Source organism: Magnolia sinica, chromosome 10, assembly GCF_029962835.1.
Source record: "Magnolia sinica isolate HGM2019 chromosome 10, MsV1, whole genome shotgun sequence".
Lineage (NCBI taxonomy): Eukaryota > Viridiplantae > Streptophyta > Magnoliopsida > Magnoliales > Magnoliaceae > Magnolia > Magnolia sinica.
This window is the reverse complement of record NC_080582.1, coordinates 45,236,642-45,254,130: the sequence shown is the minus strand read 5'-3', so window position 1 is coordinate 45,254,130 and position 17,489 is coordinate 45,236,642. Positions and strand designations below refer to the sequence as shown.

Here is a 17,489-nt window from a genome sequence, read left to right as displayed (position 1 = left end):
CTATACCATATCCAAATCATGCGTGGATTGGATCCGGCAAGGGATGGGACCTCCTGATCTTGCATGGTTTCAATCTAACAATCAATGCAGCCTTTCTAGTCCAGGAAATCAAAGGATTTCTGGAATAGGGACGATTAGAAAATCTGAGAGGGTTGGGATCAATTCTCAGATTTTCAAGGTCAATAGCAAAAAATAAAATAAAATACTAGGCATAGAAAGAGATGAAGAAGGTTGGAGGGCTAGAAATAGAGTTTAGAAGAAGAGAAGAGATTAAGGGAAGATAAGAACTTACCACAGAGAGAAAGGGGATAGGAGGCACCAAACTTTCATTAAAAAAAAACATTATTAGGTTTAGGGTAGAAAACACCCTATTTATAAAATTCAGATTTAAAAGAAAATGACTAAATTACCGATATAACAAAAGAAAAAAAAACACGCAAAATAAAGCTTTCTGAAGAAATAAAAATAAAATAAAAAAATCCCACGTCACAGATCAATCTTCTAACTCATCCTACACGTGTGTCCTCCTAATGTGGGGCCTTCAATTAATCGAAGGACACGTGTAAGGTCTTCAAAATCATCCTTATTTGTGCCATTAACCAGGTCTTCAAAATCATCCTTGGTCGTGCCATGAACCATCATTGAGCCATAAAGATGTATTCGTTGGCCGCTTTCGTCTTTGATAAACTTTGAAGGGTCTGATGTCCTCATCACTACGTCAACAACATAAAGAGTTCTGAGCGACCAAGTTCTTATTTGGGTTGAAATTTGAGTATGAATCGGTTCATGCATAGATTTTGGGTGGCAAAGATGTGCCATCTCCAAACAAGGTGCATGCATGCTTGTAGCATGGATCTTTGGACTCCACAAATGGAGCAATGACAGCTCGGCTCTTGCATCATTCTATGGCCGGGGTTGCGGTGGTGACCATGGTGGAAGAGGTGGTCATGGTGACATGGGAGGTGGTTGAGGCAGTGGTTGTGGACTTCAGAAGTGCACGCATCGTGTGCTCTCCAATCATTCTATTGAAAAATGATGACACCTCCATGGGAAGCTTGCATGGGAAAATCAAGCTTCCCACACTCGAGAGAAGTGGCTTCCTCTGATTAACTCTACCTCTTTTGCTCCACAGACACATATGACTTGAGATGGTTACTTTTAACTCAAGAAAAATATTCCAAGTTGTTGAACAATCTATAGAATTAGTTTGTTCCTGCTACTTCCATCCTTAAGTACATTCGTGACCTCAATTATGGCTGGTTTAGGGTTCAAGTCTCATTCTCCATAAGTAATTGACTTTGGAATGTCTGACCACATGACGGGTCAGTCCAGTGTTTTTTTGTCTATTGATGTGCATTAACTTCTTTTGTCACTCTGGTAGATGGTATCCAATCCATCGTATATGGAATGGGTACCGTTCATACAAGTCTCACTCTTTCATTATCCTTTATTTTATTTATTCCAAAATTTCTTTTAACAAACTTATCAAAGCCCTTAACTGTTGTGTCAATTTATATCCTTCACACTGTGTTTTCCAAGACCTAAAGATGAATATGAAGATTGGTGGAGGACATGAGCATGATGGGCTGTACTATCTTGATCGTGACATTGTGGCCCCAACGATACAAAAAGACATCTCAACTTATCAATGACACTGCCATCTCAATCACCCATCATTAAAGATTTTTAAAGGTGTCATTCCCTACTTGTTGTAGATGCCATGTCTAGAGTGTGATGTGTGTGAGTTGAGTAAACATCACCGTGGTGCTTTTCTGTCACGTGTTGAGAAGTGTCGTTGAGTAATTCTTTAGTTCATTTAGATGTCAGGGTTTAAGTATTTTGTTACATTCGTCGATGATTGTTCAAGAATAATGTGACTTTATTTAATAAAAAAAAATAGATCTTAATTATTTTCTATTTTTACGACCTTTCGCATGAAAGTGCAAAATCAATTTAATTTAAAAGTGTCTATATTTTAATTTGATAATGCTAAGGAGTACATACATGTCCCAAGCTTTTAGTTAGTTTTTTCTGAAATAGGAATCCTACATTAGACATCACGAGCACACACTCCATAACAAAATGGGGTTGCATAATGGAAAATTTGTCACCTCCTTGAGGTAACTCGTGCTCTCTTAATTCACACGAATGTTCCTAATAATTTTTGGAGTGATGCAGTACTCATAACATGTTTTCTGATAAATCGGATGCCCTTATCTGTCTTAAAAGGTCAATTAGCTCATCAAGTTTTGTTGCCAGATGCTCTGTTATTTTCTCTACCTCCTAAAGTTCTTGGATATGTCTATTTTGTCCATCAGCTAAAGTTTGGCCATGATAAGTTCGATCCTCGGTAGTTAAATGTATTTTTCTTGGATATTCTCGCACATAGAGGGGTTATAATTATTATGGTCCATCACTTCAAAGACAATATATATGTGCAAGTGTTACCTTTGTTAGTCTACATCGTTCTTCTCAAAAGATAACAAATCTCTTGATATGGAAACAATTCCCATACCCGTTGCAGTCAACAAAGACATCCAATTTCCATCCTCTATTGCCTATTCCATTCCCATTGTGTCTCGGCTGAAGGCTTACTCACGACAAAAATGGATAGATGGTACAACCAATCATGACGTGCCGCGAATAGGCAAGCATACGTGTACCGGTCATCCCATCTCTAAATATGTTTCCTTTCATTGTTTATCTCCAAATTTCTGTAAGTTTGCCCTGTCCTTACCTTCTCACTTTGTTCCTAAGTCATATGAGGAAACTTCGTGACATATAGAATGAAGTAGGCTATGGAGGAATGACACTTGGAAACTTACCATTAGTGTTCGAAATATCGGTATCGCGTTACATATCGCATCCTTGGGATACAGATATGTATCGGTTATCGCGCGAGATATATCGTTTGTATTGGGTAATTTATCACACTTTTTGGGAAACATTGGGAAAATGGTTAATTTTTTCAACGAAACTTCAGGGATTGTCAAAAAAGACATTAATACACTTTTAAATTATAACATCTCAAAAGAGAAGTGTGCATAATAGGTTTCCCTTTGTATAAGGTCCTAAGCTATGCACTATCTGACTGAACTAATGTAACTACATTGAAATTGAATGCATAAAATTTAGAGTGTATGTGATGACCATTTCATCAAACACTCCTAAATACTTTGACATTAGTCTTAATTGACAGCTGGTTGAAGGGAAATTTCAAAAAATAATAATAGTAATAATAATGTTTTAAATTAATTTTTAATTAAAAAATGATTTTTACTTTTCGAAAATTGACTAGGACTTGACAAATAAGTAGATCAGCCCTCATACATGCTTGATTTCATGTTTAGAGTGCAACATTGCAAGCAATTTGGGAGAAATTGGGAATTTTTTGAATTTTTTAATTCCAAAATTCCCCAAACTGGACTACCTACGCTAAAATTTCAAAATTAAAGTATATTTTATGATAACTCCATCAAACCTAAATACTTCGAAATTAGTCCAATGGATATCGAAATCAAAGCTCCAACTCCATAATTTTTCATGCAAAACATGAAGAACCAATGGATCTGTAACCATTTGTCACTGATTTAACATAATTTCAAAAAAAAAAAAAAGGATTAGAAATTGAAAATGCTTCTTGGATTGAACATGTGGGATATATCGACATTACTCGTGTGTTTCGTATCGCACAGGTGGGATACAAGATATATCGTGGGATATATCGGCCGATATCATCGATATTTAAAACATTGCTTACCATCCTTCCAACTAATAAATGTACTATGGGTTGCAAATGGGATTACACAATTAAGTTTCATCCTAATAGTACGAGGGAATGGTTGAAGGTTCGCCTAGTTGTTAAGGGGTATACTAAATACTTGGTGTAAACCTTCTTTCCCATGGCCATACCATTCAGGTTATATTGTTAATCATGGTTGGGCCTATTTCCAACTTGATGTAGAAAATGCCTTCATGGTGATATTAAAGAGGAAGTTTATCTAGAGCAACCTCCTAGATGTGTTGCTCAAGGGATTTCGACAAAGTGTGTAAACTATGAAAACCAATTATGAGTTAAAACAAGTTTGTATTAAACTATGGTTTTATTCCGAGTCATGCTGATCATTCCATTTTTGTGCAAAAGGGTACCTTAGGTCTCATTGTGCTTAATAGTATATGTGGATGATATTGTTATTATTAGACGTGACAACTAGGGGATCGAAGAACAAAATGTGTATCTACGCTATCATTTCTCGCAAAAGATCTAGGTCATCCTCAATACTAGATATAGAAGTAGCCAAACTGAAAGGAGTTGATCTATCTCAATGAAAATATGTTTTGGATTTACTCATGTAGACAACTCTTTTTGGGAACCAAGCGAGTTGACATTCCAATGGATCCCAATTACAAGATTGTAAGTGATCATGGAGATGTAGTAGAGGATCCAAGGAGGTACAATGGATTGGTTGAAAAACTTATTTACTTGTCTATTACTTGACTACATAGATCCTATGTAGTGAGCTTGGTAAGCGAATTCATGAGTTCTCCAAGAATACCTAACATGGAAGCAGTTATTCGAATTTTGCATTACCTCATAGGAGCACCGGGTGAAGAAATTTTGTATAAACAAAATGGTCATCTTCGGATCACAAGATATACATATTCAGACTGGGCAAGTTCCTTGGCAAATAGATGATCCACTACTGGATATTGTACATTTCTAGGACGAAATCTAGTCACATGGATGAGTAAGCAATGTGGTGGCCTGATTGAGCGACAAAGCAGAGTACAAAGTAATGGCTCATACCTCCTGTGAGTTAATGTGGATCAAGGAATTATTCTAAAAAACGGGACTTATAGTGCACCTACCTATGTAGTTGTTTTCTTATAGTTGGGCTATTTCTTACATAATAAACAATCTAGTCTTATCACGAAAGAACTAAACACATCAAAGTCAACTATCACTTCATACATGAGAAAGTTTTTAATGGCGAAATCTATACTCCATATGTTCAATCATAGAACCAACTTGCTAATGAGTTCATCAAGGCTCTTCGTTCTACCTAGGCTACACACAGTGTTCAAGTTATCGGTATCGTTACAAGTTTCACTGGCCGGAGATAAAGATAAAATATCGTTATCGTCGATAATATCGTCGGTAACCGGCAATGTGGGGAAACATAGGAAAAAATGTGGAGTTTTTCAATGAAACTTCAAGACATGCCTAACAACACATATCTTCATATTTAGGAATAAAAAAATTGCAAAAAATAAAAAATAAAAAATGCATACATAATAAGTTTTCTTGTAATGGAAGTCTAAAAACATGTGCTACCGGAAGAAATCACTCTAGTAGTAACTAAAATGAGTTTATATAATACAAATGCAGCTCACATAAAATAATTAAAACATATAAAAGTAAATGAACTTAAAAAAAAAACACACATTTATGAAGCCCACCTTTATGTATGCATCGTATATCCACGTTTTCCATCCATCCAACCATCCAAACACCCATCCATCCATTCATCTCATCCAACCAACCAACCATCCATCCATCCGACCGACCACCCAACCATCCATCCATCCATCCATCCGACTATCCATTCATCCAACCATCCCATCTAATAATCCAAACATTCATCGATCAATCTCATCCATCCATCCAACCATCCCATCCATCCATCCATCCATCCCATCAAATCATCCACACATTCCATTTATCCATCAAACATCCATCCATCTTATCTATCTAACAATCCAAACATCCCATCCATCCATTCCATCAAATCATCCAAATATCCATCCTTCATCCCATTTATTCATCCAACCATCCCATCCAAGCATCCAAACATCCATCCATCCATCCAACCAATCAACCATCCAATCATCCAAACATCCATAAATCCATCCATCCAACCAATCAACCATCCAATCATCCAAACATCCATCCCATCTATCCATCCAAACATCCATACATCCATCCCATCTATTCATCAAAACATCCAACCATCCAACCATCGCATCCAATCATTCAAACATTCATCCATCCATCCCATCCAATCATTCAAGCATTCATCCGTCCATCCATCCATCCCATCTATCCATCCATTCATCCATCCAACCATCCTAGTTATTTCATGCATCCAACCATTTATCCATCCATCCATCCAACCATCCCATCCCATCATTCAAACATCCATCCATCCAACCATCCCATCCCATCATTCAAACATCCATCCATCCATCCATCCCATCCATCCATCCATCCAACCAACCAACCATCCCATCCCATCCCATCCATGCATCCAACCATCTAACCATGCTTCGGCCTCACCCAAGATTATGGCCCTTACCGCGGGGCCCACCTTAATGGATTTATTCTATATCCATCCGTTTTGCAAGACCCTTTTAAGGCATGAGCCTAACAATGAAGTAGATCTAATTCTCCAGAGAAACTTATCATTCATAGGAAACAATGGTGATGAACATTACTGGGCCACAAAAGTTTTGGAGTAAGTAGATATTTGTTTTTTCTCTTCATCCATATTTATGTGACATTATCAATAGGTTGGATGGAAAATAAACATTATGGAAACATAAGGTGGGTCTTAGGAAGTTTTTAATGGTATGTCATTCAATCACCCCTGTTGTATGGTCCACCTGAGATTTAGATCTTCTTCGTTTTTAGGCTCATGCCCTAAAATGTTCCGAAAAATGGATGGGCAGATACATCATGGTGGGCCGCATCATCTTATGTGAGAATGGGACGCACCTGATCTACTCCCGTAGCCATCACAATTTTTTATATAAAATGGTGGTGAAATAGTCTTATTATGTTGTGTGAAACTCACACTATAAAATAACTTAAAAGTTACATAATCTGTTAGTTTTGTTTTGAGGTAAAATGGCGGTGAAACAATTTTATTATGTTGTGTGAAACTCACATTATAAAATAACTTAAAAGTTACATAATATATTAGTTTTGTTTCAAAGCAAAATGGTTGTGACCTTTGCAATTTAATAGTGTGAAACGCACATTTTAGTTAACTTTAAAAATTCAGCTATAAGGAAAGAGCTTCGAAAGAGGGTTTCGAAAACCCCTTTTTCAAAACCCTAAAAGTCGATGCGCAAGCTCTTCTCCATGGCCGTAGTAACCTTGGAATCTCGGAAGTATCTTCAATCTCACAACGCAAATTCAACTATCGACAGAAATCCCAACAAGATTAGAAAAAAGTTTGTTGAAATCCTGGATTTTTTGGTTATTTCATAATTTTTCGAAGACCACACTATCGATTTACAATCCAATCACTTCTCGATCTTACAGAAAGAGGTATTTTTAAAATATGATTTTCTTTTTTAGTATTTATGGCTCGATTTTGTCGGCGAAATTTCGAAAAAAAACAGTGAAATGTCACCGATATCCAAGAGAGACAAAATCTGGGGTTTTCATTATCAAAGGGCTAGCCATACCGAAAATATCGGCGATAATTCGATATTATCACCGATAATTTAAACACTGGCTACACATATATATTCCAAGCTTGGAATTGATAACATATATGATCCAGCTTGAGAGGCAGTGTTAATGAATGTGATATGGGCTTATATAGGCCCACTTAGATGGGTTATTTTGGTGTAGGACATAAAGGGAATCTTTTTCTTTTGTCATTAATGGCATAGAGGGAATTTTTTATTTAATGGCTTTCGCGCGTGCGCTCCGGGGGGTGGGGGGTCTCCATACTCGTTAACTTAACTTCTACTCTAGCAAGCCTAATTCATGTAATGCTTAACACCTCATTCAATAATACTCCTTACACAACATGTGACCCAATGAAATTCTAAATGAATGAATCTAAGCATCAACCTTTGATCGCCAATTTGAAGTTTCAGGCTTGAAGTCACGGCAAAGTTAGAGCTTTCAGTTAAATCATACCAACCATGAGGAGCATTGTACCCTCAAAATGAATCAAAATACAAAATAAATGAAAACCATTCATTCACTATTCAACCAACATCCATGCCACATACACATTCATGGGGACATTAGCAACGTACCCAAATATTTGCAATTGGCATGTTAGACAACCAATCAATGAGCCAGAATGTCCTTCCATTCATACTTAGGGAAAGCTAAACTGTAAGAAAATCATGTAGACTAGATGATATGTAAACCATTTTGTTACACCTACTTAGCCCCTAATTGGATGGTGTTTCAACTATAAACAAATGTATTTCGATTGGGATATCTATATTCAATAATAACAAAGGAAAGAATGAAAAAACAATCATCATTATATATTTTATTGATTCCGGAATTGGTTTACACCCTCGTATTTCCCTTGATTCCAATACAAAGTATATATATAATGAGTATAGCAACATGAATGAAAATAATTCAGATGGCAATTTTGGCAGCATTCCAACTTGTAATGCGTCTATCTTAGCGACAAAGGAATTGTACGGATTCAAGAATCCTCCATTCCTTTATGATATACTTGGAATACGACCATAAACAATAATCTTCAAGGATATAGTCAGATTTCATAGAAGATTGTCGTCTTTACGAAAAATCCAAGAAGACATGTATATAATAGTACTTCACAGTGCGCGCAACGGGTGTGTTGCACGCCGTGCAATAGATGTCTGTTGCGTGCCGCGCAACAGATATCTTCTCTGCTTTCTTCTTCTTCCTCTCCCGCGGAATACCTGGAGTTCTTGGAAAATTTCTGAATTTCTTTAGAATCCCTTGGAGCTCTGCACTTGTTAATGAATTAAATGAAGGGGGAAGGGGGTGTTTATAGGCCACCACACGTGTGAACACCATTCCCGCACAACATATTTTCTCGATGGGTGAGTAATTACATTCTGCTCCTATCAAAGTCCTGCTCAGATAATAGAGCGTTTTCTTTTCCCTGTTCATTGCATTGAGCCAACAGAGCTCCTAAAGAATTCTCACATGCGGCGATATATAAAATTAAAGGTTTTCCCTTTACGGGTGTTGTCAACACTGGGGGTTGTTTCAGCAACTCTTTGATGGAATCAAATGCATTCTAACATGCCGATCTCATATGAATTCTTGCAAACTTTTCAGTTCTTTTAATGTCTTCGGGGGCGGCATTTCTTGAATAGCTCTGATATTTCCCGGATCAATTTCGATTATGCGATATCTAATGACAAACCCAAGGGATTTTCCCGATAACACACCAAAGGCACATTTTGTCGGGTTAATTTTCAATTGCTTCTTTCTAAGCCGGCGAAAGACCAACAATAGATGTTCGCGATGTTCTTCGTGATTACTAGACCAGACCACCAAATCATCGACGTAACATTCCACGTATTTGTGCATCTTCTCCTGAAAAATATTCTGCATTGCTCTCTAATATGTAGCTCTAGCATTCTTGAGCCCAAATGGCATGACCTTGTAACAATAGATTCCCAGAGACTTCTTGAATGTTGTAGCCTCTTCATCTTCAGGTACCATATGTATCTGAGTATATCCGGCGTATCCATCCATGAAGGACATGACCGCATACTTTGTCGTGCCATCGATTAGCAACTCTGTTATGGGCAATGGGAAATCATCTTTCGGGCATGCTTCATTCAGGTCTCTGAAATCCACACATACTTTGATTTGTCCACTCTTCTTTTTCGCGAGAACAATATTAGAGATCCACTTGGGATACTTGACTTCTCTTATAAAACCAACTTTAAGTAACTTATTCACCTCTTCCTCTATTAGAGGTATTAAATTGGGATGGAATCGCCTTTGTGCTTGTTTGACAGGCTTCTTATATTTAGAGATGTTCATTCGATGTATTGCCATTGCTGGTTCTAAGCTAGGTATCTTTGCATATGTCCAAGCGAACACATCTCTATTCCTTTTCAGAAATTCAACATATTGATCAGCTTCTTGTTCGATTAGGCCAGCACTCATATAAGTATTTCGAGGTTCTTCCACTGTTCCTAGATTCACCTCTCATAGTCCATCAACAGTTGGTTGCCCCCCATCTTCTATTTTCTTGGGCGTTATTTCAAGGTGCTTGATTTCTTCGTTATTACCTTCAATCATCTTTAAGTTTATTTCTTGACTAGTTACCAAAACAGTATTAGTCATGTTCACTTGCGCACATATAGGGGATGCCCCAAGAGTCTTCCATTGATCAATGAATTTTTCTGTTCTTACAGCCTCTATCATTACTTGCCGCATTTCATCTCGTGTTTTCGTTTGCATTGCAAGAGCCGACCCATGTGATTTTGCTTTCAATGGTTGCGAGTCATCTGGTTGTTGTTCATGGCCGTTGAATGTGGCCATTACAAGAGGGGCAGCGACCCGGGCTACATTATGGACCAACACGGATAATGCTTCTCTTAGGCTTTTACATTCTTCCATAAGGACAGTTTGCGCACGGGCCATTTTGGTTAGGTGTTCATCTGTAGACGATGGCTAGTTTTGACTCGTCTCTGCTATATAAGCGGTTGTTTTCCTATTCTCGAATCGTCTTACTGTCAAAGGAGAAAGAGGATATGTTGTCGTGGGGGAGTTCAAGGAAAGGGAACGCCAATTGGATCCATTAACACTTCCGTGTGTCTCTGGCAGTGTTCGAATTATCTCCGATATTATCTTTATCTCTAGCTCAGCGATACCGATAACACTGGTAGCGATATCGATAGGGTTGGTAGTATCATAAATTTCAGGTATTAGCAATATATCGTTAAGTATCGCCAACGTATCAATATCGCCAATGTAATCATCAATATTTTCAACTACGTAAATTCTAGGTGTCGCTTGTATTGCCAATGCATCAATATCGCCAATGTATCATCAATATTTTCGACTATGTAAATTTTAGGTAATGCTTGTATCATAAGTGTATCGACGATATTTCAATAATTCGAACACTGCCAGAGACACACGGAAGTGTTAACGCCAACGTATTGATATCATCAAAATTTTGTTTGTTAGCAAAAAATTATTTCAATTTTTTTTTCATGGGTGCATGGTTGTACTCTCTGGTGACTTTGGCGTAGGAATGCACGGTGGCAATGTCTGCGATGGCATAACTGCAGTAGATCCTGGAGAGAATAGTTCATTCATCAAGGGGGATTTTCTTTTCCCTTTTGGAGTCCGTCGGAAAGTCGCGGTTGGAAGAACCAGAAAATCCTATGAAGGGAAGCAGCTTTGGCTTGTCTTGGACATAATGGAGGTGAAGCTAATGCAGGATTTCGTCTTGCTACATTACATGTAACAGGCCGTTTGACTGTTTGCAGTAGAATTGGGCTTCTGTTCAGAGAGGGTTGGGCTCTTGTTCTCCTGGATGATACAACTGTCCATCCTTCTTCATTATTTTGTGGTATTGGCGATGGGGAAACCACCCCAGTTGTTGTCCACGACTTGTTGACCTTAATCAAAGTTGACTGGATCTTCTTATCCGAAGTCGTGAGTGATATTCGCATGTTATGAATATAATCGATAACAAATCCAGTGGGCGTAAAGTAGAAAATTGTGTTGTTCATGTAAGAAGCCATTATAGCTAGAACGGATCGAAGTTCTTGAATTTCAAGGAAATATATTAGTAATGCAGACTAAATGAAATACACTTTATTTTGGAGATGAATGGGAGGATGTTCCCATTGAGAGTCGCCATTTTGGCGCTACTATGGCACCGTTTGATGATAAAGGTTCTTTCAACAGTTCTGAAGTTAGTATTGAACATAGATGAATCCCCAGCAAAGTCGCCATTTTGTTTCAACTAGAAACGACTGTATTTCGATTGGGATATCTATATTCAATAATGACAAAGGAAAGAATGAAAGAACAATCATCATCATATATTTTATTGATTCTGGATTTGGTTTATGCCCTCGTATTTCCCTTGATTCCAATACAAAGTATATATATAATGAGTATAGCAACATGGATGAAAATAATTCAGATGGCAATTTCAGCAACATTCCGTCTTGTAACGCGTCTATCTAAGTAACAAAGGGATTGTATGGATTCAAGAATCCTTCAGAATCCTCCATTCCTTTCTGATACACTTGGAATACGACCATAAACAATAATCTTGAAGGAGATAGTCAGATTCCATAGAAGATTGCCGTCTTTACGAAAAATCCGTGAAGACATGTATATAATAATAGTACTTCATTGCGTGTGCAACAGGTGTGTTGCGCGGCGCGCAACAAATATCTCTTCTTCTTTTTCTTCCTCTCCCGCAAAATACCTAAAGTTCTTGGAGAAATCACAAATTTCTTTAGAATCCCCTAGAGCTCTGCACTTGTGAATGAATCAAATGAAGGGGGAAGGAGGCATTTATAGGCCACCACACGTGTGAACACCATTCCCGTACAATTGTACCCCTTTGCGCGGGTATGTAGGATGTTCATTGCGCGCCTGCTCAATGAGCCATTTTTTGGTCCGCACAACGTATCTGTTACACGCCGCGCATTGGACTTGCAATGCGCGGGAACAAGTATCTTTCCCTTTTCTCTTGATTTCCATTGCTTCCATTATTTCTTTCTTCTAAATTTTATGCCCCAATGGATGGTTAGCATCACCAAACCAAATCTTTGGAATCTTATGAACATATGTTTTAGGATGATGATTGGACTTGTTATGATTCTCTGTTCAACCTTGAGGCTCAATGGGCACATGCAATAATTGATAACTAATGGAAAAGGACTCTCGAGCACCCACTTCACAACAGTGGTAAGTAATTAATTTAATTGTTTTTATATGTTTGCAATACTTTATTGGCTACATGCATAGTGTGGACTTGTATAGTTCTCTCTCTCTTTACATTAATATGTGAATATGTGTATTGTATTGGGTTTCAGCGTACTTCTTGAACCCCAAGTACCATTATAGTCATTGACTCAGATAATGACTTAAAGAGGGTGTTGCATGAAGTCTACGGGAAGTTATTCCCCAATTCTCTAGGAAAAAACCCATTTTGATAACGAGGTAAACATGTTTTGCATTTAATTCTTGCCTACGTTCCTACTATGCTTTATAATAACAATTACTATTAAATGCGAACAACGGGTTATCGCTTTTCGAGATGCGACAAGCGTGTTTCGGTGCGAGGCTGCAAGAGAGTCAAGAAAGACAATGATGCCATGTGAATTGTTACATGCCGGGTTGTAATTAAAAGTTAGTTTTCATGTTTTAAATTACATGTGGAACTGGCGGACAAAAATGATTAATTTCATTGTAGAACGGTGGGTTGTGCCCGTATGATTACGAGACCTTACAAAGACAAAGTATTTGTGTGCTTGCAAAGATGGGGTCATCATCATCAGTAAGCGAAATTTGAGCACATTCTCTCGCATTCACACGAAAATGTGGAACAAGTTGGGTTATGAGACGCTTCAGAACTAGTGTTTTGCCACTACAATATGAAACTTCGAGAGATACTACTATGGGTAGAAATGTAAGAAAAGCTGAAAAAGACTTTCTTGCATTTAATAATGATCAGTCATCATGCACTCTACAAAGGAGATACAGATGACCCACTTTGCGAGTGGTTAAGTTAGATGATCTAGATCGAGTAGATGGCCAGCCAAAACCAAATATAACAAAGGAGTTAGCATCACAAGGCATCGATGTTAATATGGTTATAGAAGAGGCTATATCTCCCCTTAAAAACTTTTCACCCATTAACGAGGAGTGCAGAGGCAGCTAGGCCATCCAACCACCCTATCTCACAAGACACGTGGTGGCCACTCTCTATCCAACATTGATAGCGATATGAAGAGCGACCGAGGTAGTGGGCCTAGTGGTGATGGTGATTGTTCTTAAACATGAGAGAGAGAGAGAGAGAGAGAGAGAGAGAGAGAGAGAGAGAGAGAGAGAGACTACAATAGCCTTAACACACCCCCAACTTTATTCTTTATTAGATTAGGGCCTCACTAATTAATGTCAATTTACAAGTATGCCCTTCAACCTTCAAGTCATTCTAGCAAGTCAGCCCATGGACCTAAGATCACCTAACACATGTTCAGGCCTAGAAACTGAACCAAATCACATGGGAACTGAAGTTAGCCCACTACATGGGACCACACGTGTGATCAATATGGATCATCAATACTCTCCCTCGAGCTAGAGCATATATCTCACCTATACTTGACAAAGAAGTCATCTAGATGAGCATGTCTTAGAGATTTCATAAACATGTTTGCCACTTAATCTTGAGACTTGATGAATGTCATGCACATTTCCTTGCTAACAACCTTCTCCTTGATGAAGTGACAATCTACTTCGACATGCTTGGTTGTTCAAGATAAATCAGACTGTTAGCAATATGAGAAGCAGCTCGATTATCACAATACAATCTCTAAGGGATATTAACCATGAACCCAAGCTTGCACGTTAACGTCTTTAGCTATATGAGTTGGCATGTTGCGTGGGCCATTACCCTGGATTCTGCCGCAACACTTGAACAAGCAATTGAGCTTTGCTTCTTAGTTCTCTATATAATAAGATTGCCTCCTACGAAGGTACAATAACTTGTTGTAGACTGCATATCGGAGGGAGAGCCAGCCAAGTCTACATCTGAACACCCTTCTACGCGGAGAGGGCCATTTCAATTGTAGAAAATACCACAACCAAAAGATTCCTTTAAATATCTGAGGACGTGAAGCACGATCTCCATATGTGAATATGAGGAGCATGCATGAACTTACTAACTATACTAACTAGATAAGTGAAATGATCGGGTAATTGTCAAGTAGATAAGTTTTCAATAAGTTGGCGATATCTCCCTAGATCACCATACAATTCTCCTTAATCTACATGCAGTTTCTGATTTGTATTTATGGGAGCAAGGTATTTCGTAATGGTCGCGATGACCATAACAGCCACCACCATTACCTTTATGATACCGGCTATAACAACCATTATGGTCTCTCTTTAAAAATAAAAATAAATAAATAAATCATAAAAACCCCCAAAAAAACCTATATCGGCCTCATAATGGACCGTTATGGGGCTGTTACAGCCTTTACTGGGGGCCTAACAGGCCATTAAAGAGGCTGTAACAGCCATTACGGGTCATTTTTTCCATAGTGGCTGTTACGAACATTACGACTTCATAATGTGTAATTGTTGTCATTGTTACCTTTACGTAACGGCCTTTATGGCCCCATGACGGCCGTTATGGCACACCATACATGGGAGTTTTGGAGGGCTCGACTCCTAGAAGACGTGTCTTCTAGTAAATCCATCACGTACTTTCGTCGTGACAAGTTAATGCCCACCTTTAACCTTGCAACCTCAATACCAAAGAAGTATAGGCGGCCTAAATCCTTTGTATGGAAGTGTTGCTGTAAAAACTTCTTCAACTTTGTCAATACTAGTATTTTCATTGCCGATGACGATGATATCATCCATATACACAAGCAACATAATAGCACCCGTCTCACTTTATCTTACACAGTGTTCGAATTATCTCTGATATTATCGAAATATCTCCGATATTATCTTTATCTCTAGCTCAGCGATACCGATAATGCTGGTAGTACCAGAAATTCCAAGTATTAGCAATGTATCGCTAAGTATCGCCAACGTATTGATATCGCTAATATAATCGCCATTATTTTCAACTATGTAAATTCTGGGTGTTGGTTGTATTGCCAATGCATCAATATCGCCAATATTTTTTACTATGTAAATTCTAGGTAATGCTTGTATCATAAGTGTATCGACGATATTTCAATAATATTGCCAATGTATTAATATCATCAAATTTTTGTTTATTAGAAAAAATTTTATTTCAATTTTTTTTTTTTCCATGGGCACATGGTCGTATGTAGTGTCCAATTTGTCATTGATAATATTGATAATATCTTGATCTTATCGATATCGCAACATGTGTGATTTTGAGACCACAATCTTTCGTTTCCTTTCCAATTGTTGATGATTTCTTAGTGAAATATCATGTGTTGTTGATATTTTACAATACCGATGGATGTTTGGATGGTTAAATAGGCCAGATCGGATGATTGGACTGATTTCTTACAATAACACATGCTTTTAAGGCCCCATTAAATGGAAACTTGTTATGTATGCATTCTTTTTACGATTTGTTTTTAAAAATTTTCTAAATATACAAATATGTACATTTTAACCTCTCCTAAAGTTTTGTTGAAAATTCTACCGTTTTTCCCATGTTTCCCCGCATTTTCGGTTATCAGCGATATTATCGGCAATATCGATATTGTTTCCTTATCCCTGGCCAGCAAAACTAGTAGCGATACCGATACTTCGAACACTGATCTTATGAAGGCAGAATGGTTAGCCTAGCTACACTTCATGAGAAAATCAAATACCATCTTACTAAACTTGTCAAACCAAGCTTGTGGAGATTGTTTTAAGCCATACATTGACTTCTTAAGGCGGCACACTCTGTAGGACTCCCCCTGAGCAACAAAGCTAGGTGGTTGCTCCATATAGACTTCTTCAACAAGATCTCCATGAAGAAAGGCATTCTTCATGCCAAGTTGATACAACGACCAATCTAGATTTATGACAACAGAGACAAAAACACGTATAGAGTGAGTTTGGTCACAAGAGAGTTTTTTAGTACACTCCTAGGGTATTAGAATACCCTTTCGCAACTAACCGAGCTTTTAATTTATCCATAGAGCCAGTGGGATGATATTTCATTGTATACTCCTATCAACACCCAACTGCATGCTTTCCCACATGTCGTTCCACTAATGTCCAAGTTTTGATTTTGATAGAGTGCCACCATCTCCTTCTATAGCACGTTTTCACCCATCATTGTTGAGAGACTCCTGGAAAGAGTGTGCACCACATAATAGCAAGCGGGAGCATATGCCAAAGGATCTTACCTCTAGGTTTGAACTCTGAAGGCTTAACTATTCCAAGCATCGTAAGACCCCGAACATGATCCTGGCATGACCCAATCAACTTCAAAGAGGTGAAAGGACCAAACAAAAAAAGCCTCTTTACATTGGAGAAAAAGGTGATGAACTGATCTTTCATCCGCTTGACGCATTTAGCATGTTTGGAAACAACCATTTCTTTTTCTTTTTTTCTGTTTTTCTTTTGTTTTTGTTTTTAAAGTTATCTATAACAGCTTCAATTTGAACATGTATTATCCATTATGCACTATCCCATGTAAAGAAAAGTTAATGGTAATAAAAATGTTAAAAAAATACAAATAAAAAAGGCCATAACGGCTTGTATCGTAATGGTAACAATGGTTGCCATCAGTGTTCGAATTATCTCCGATATTATCTTTATCTCCAGGTTAGCAATACCGATAACACTGATAGCGATACCGATAACGCTGGTAGTACCAAAAATTCCAAGTATTAGCAATGTATCGCTAAGTATCGCCAATATTTTCAACTATGTAAATTCTAGGTGTCGATTGTATTGCCAATGCATCAATTTCACCAATGTATTGCCAATATTTTCGACAATGTAAATTCTAGGTAATTCTTATATCATTAGTGTA

General features: G+C 37.8%; 1 protein-coding gene across 5 annotated transcripts in view; it reads right to left on the bottom strand.

Moving 5' to 3' along the window:
• LOC131258346 (uncharacterized) overlaps window positions 1-17,489 on the bottom strand; it is a 111,368-nt gene that overhangs the window by 9,516 nt on the left and 84,363 nt on the right. The gene's annotated exons all lie outside the window — the stretch shown is intronic.